General features: G+C 39.2%; 1 non-coding gene across 1 annotated transcript; it reads right to left on the bottom strand.

Annotated features, from left to right (window-relative positions):
* Positions 1–2,791: 2,791 nt before the first annotated feature.
* Positions 2,792–2,898, bottom strand: LOC144300708 (U6 spliceosomal RNA). Its single transcript, XR_013367512.1, has one exon. It is a non-coding gene; the product is annotated as a U6 spliceosomal RNA (small nuclear RNA).
* Positions 2,899–3,503: the final 605 nt, after the last annotated feature.

Here is a 3,503-nt window from a genome sequence, read left to right as displayed (position 1 = left end):
CAGAAAATTTAACCATGAAACTAAAATAATTGCTGACTTTTTATCATTTCTGCATCTTCTACAAAATGCGGAGAAAGTCAATACTAATTTCTGTCATTGCTTTTTATCCCTGGCCGATGTGCTCAGAAGACTTAAGCCCCTGCACTAAAGAAGTAGTTCCTGGTTCTTTTGAAAGGCACTTCTGTCAATTTTGCTGCTTTGGATATTGATCTGACCTTTAAATTCCTAAATTGAAATGGAAGCCTTTATGAAGAGTTATTATTATAAGATGATATTAAGACATAATAGCCTTTAAAATGTATTACCACTTTCTTAACAAATGTTACCAGGATGGGAAAATAAATGAAGAAACAAACAAAAAAATTAGAACACAAAGCATTCTGTAGGATTTGTGGTTGGTTTGTTCATTCTTTCTCTTTCATTCCATTTTTTCCTTCCTTCTTTCCTTCCTTCTTTCCTTCCTTCTTCCCTTCCTTCCTTCCTTCCTTCCTTCCTTCCTTCCTTCTTTCCTTCTTTCCTTCCTTCCTTCTCAGGAATTAATTACTGAAAATCTGTTACTTAAAAAAAAAAAAAAAGAAAAAAAGAAAATCTGTTACTTAATGATTTCATAATATTAGTACATGCTCTGGCAATATCTCAAATGCTTGGGAGAATTAACATAGGAACAGGCTGGCAGCCTGCTGAACTCATTTAAAAGACAGCAAATGCTATAGGGGGGAAAAAAAAACCCAAAATGAGTGCTAGCTGGTTTTTAAAGTAAAATATCTTACTTAGTTGAAGACTGGCATCAATTGAACTAATTCTTCAATACAGAAGGGTCATCTTTATGCTGTTAAATCCAGAGAGAAAAGTTGAGTTATATTATTTTTGCAATAGTTCTGTGGAGAGGTGGCTTATTTCACTTTGTCTTGAGATCTTTTGTCACAGAATCATCATGAGAACTCAGACATAATTAAAATCCAGTCTGTTACACATAGATGAAAAAAATCACACAATCTCTAGAATCAACTAGATTTGTGGTACAGTGTCTCATCATAAGCATCCTGGACCCAGAACCTTCCCATTCACTTTGGGGAAAGCCTTCTCAGCTGGCTTGCTCATTGACTATATACACAAAAATGCAAGAAATGTGACTTTCCTGGTGGATGGGTTCATTATCTCCTCTAAACTCGTTCTCCCCCACTGACTGTTCTAACAGGTGTTTTTGTCTTTATTATTTATAAATGAGGTTTTATGGCGTCATAGAGTCTCTCTCTCTTCCTCTCTCTGGAGCCTAATAGGGAATTATCAAATCATATTGTTTCAGGTCTCAGAGATGTTTCTCCTTGAGCTAATTTGCTTCTTCCTCAACTGTGCCTTTATACAAAAGAAGAAACAGCCTAGAGAGTCTCAGACTGAAATTGCTTCCCTGTAAGACTTCCAGGGCAACCTTTTTAATATGAAAAAATACGAACCTTTTGGCTGAAGTTTGCTATCACTGATAAACAGGATTTTTCCTTTTTCCTTTGTGGGGTTGCCTCCTCAGATAAATCTTTCTTTATTGTATTGGTTTTAATGCCTAATTTTTGTTTGCATTTTTTCTCTCTAAAAAGTAATAAATAATGATAAATGCTTCAAGTGCTATAAAGTATATATAGTTAGTTTTCTCCTATCCTCTGAGATCTGCTCCTGTAGCTCATGCCCTGAGAAGGATGTGTTTGAAGCTTCCTATCACATGGAAAAAAAATAATTCCATTTTTTAGGGTGCCTGGGTGGCTCAGTTGCTTAAGCATCAGACTCTTGATATCATCTCAAGTCTTGACCTCAGAGTCTCATGAGTTCAAGCCCTGCATTGGGTTCCATGTGGGTCCCTGGAGCAGCATGGAGCCTAAAAAAGGACAACTCTGTGATCTCTACCCCCTTTCTTTACTTTGTTTTTCCTTCCTGCTCCCGGCACATACCCTCTGCTCCAGCTATACCTGCTATGTAATTTCTTTCTTTTTAAAACTTTATTGAAATATCATTGACATATAAAAATTAAAGATATTTAAGGTGTGCAGCTTGATTTTTTTTCAAGGAAGTTCTATACTCGACATGGGGCTTGAACTCACAACCTTGAGATCAAGAGTCCCATGCCAGCCAGGTGCTCCTCCTACTTCTGTAGGCATTGTAAAAAGATTGCCACAATCAAGCTAAATAATTACCATCACCTCTACATAGTAACTATTCTGTGTGTGTGATGAGGGGGTGGTGATTTAATTTAAGATCTACCATCTTAGCAAATTTCAAGTGTATAATACAGTACTATTAACTATGGTCACTATGCTGTACATTAGATCTCCAGTACTCTTTCATCTTACATAACTGGAACTTGGTACTCTTTGACCAATATCTCCTCCTTTCTTTCGCCCCTGGCAACAGCCATTCTACCATCTGCTTCCATGAATTTGACTATTTTAGATTCCACATATAAGTGAGATCATGCAGTTCTTGTCTTTCTGTGCTGGCTTACTTTACTTAACACAATGCTATCCAGTTTCTAGATGAGTTCTGGGTTGTTGCTTCTGGGTACTCTGCCCTTTGGGTCATTGCTCTGGTGATCCCCTCTGGTGGGATCCTGCAAAACTTACTCAGCCTTCCAGGCCCTGCTCGGGTTATCATTACTACTTCCTGGTATTCACCTCACATTTTTGTCTCCACTAATAAATTATAAGTTTTAAGAGAGAGGAAGTTGCAAAACCTTGAGTCTAGACTCAGCTTAGCCATTAATAAGTATGTGTCCCAGAGAAAAACACTAAGCCTCTAAGCACCCCCATTTTCTCAACTGCTACATTTTTTGGGTGTCATCCTTGGGCAGGGGCCATGCTAATCGTCTCTGTATCATCCCAGTGATAGTATATGTGCTGCCAAATGGAGCACTCATCTGCTATATATTTTTTTAAACAAGTAGCCAAGTGTTAAAAGACTGGAGAAGGGGATCCCTGGGTGGCGCAGCGGTTTGGCGCCTGCCTTTGGCCCAGGGCGCGATCCTGGAGACCCGGGATCGAATCCCACGTCGGGCTCCCGGTGCATGGAGCCTGCTTCTCCCTCTGCCTGTGTCTCTGCCTCTCTCTCTCTCTATCTGTGTGTGACTATCATAAATAAATAAAAATTAAAAAAAAAAAAAAGTTAAAAGACTGGAGAAGAAAGCAGAAACTCATGCTGCCTCTGTGTTCTTTTTTTTCTTTCTTTTTTTTTTAAGATTTTATTTATTCATGAGAGGCAGAGAGAGAGAGAGAGAGAGAGAGAGGCAGAGGGAGAAGCAGGCTCCATGCAGGGAGCCCGACGTGGGATTCGATCCCGGGTCTCCAGGATCACGCCCTGGGCCAAAGGCAGGCGCCAAACCGCTGCGCCACCCAGGGATCCCTGCCTCTGTGTTCTTAAAGTAGGGAGACATATTCTCTCTCCTCTAAATAAATGAAAATAAATATTTCAAGTAAATATTATGATTGTCTCCTAAGAAATATTAGCTCAGTGGAAAACAG

The sequence above is a fragment of the Canis aureus genome, chromosome 28, assembly GCF_053574225.1.
Source record: "Canis aureus isolate CA01 chromosome 28, VMU_Caureus_v.1.0, whole genome shotgun sequence".
In the NCBI taxonomy this organism is placed as follows: domain Eukaryota; kingdom Metazoa; phylum Chordata; class Mammalia; order Carnivora; family Canidae; genus Canis; species Canis aureus.
The sequence above is the reverse complement of the archived record's forward strand: the minus strand, read 5'-3'. Positions and strand labels throughout refer to the sequence as shown.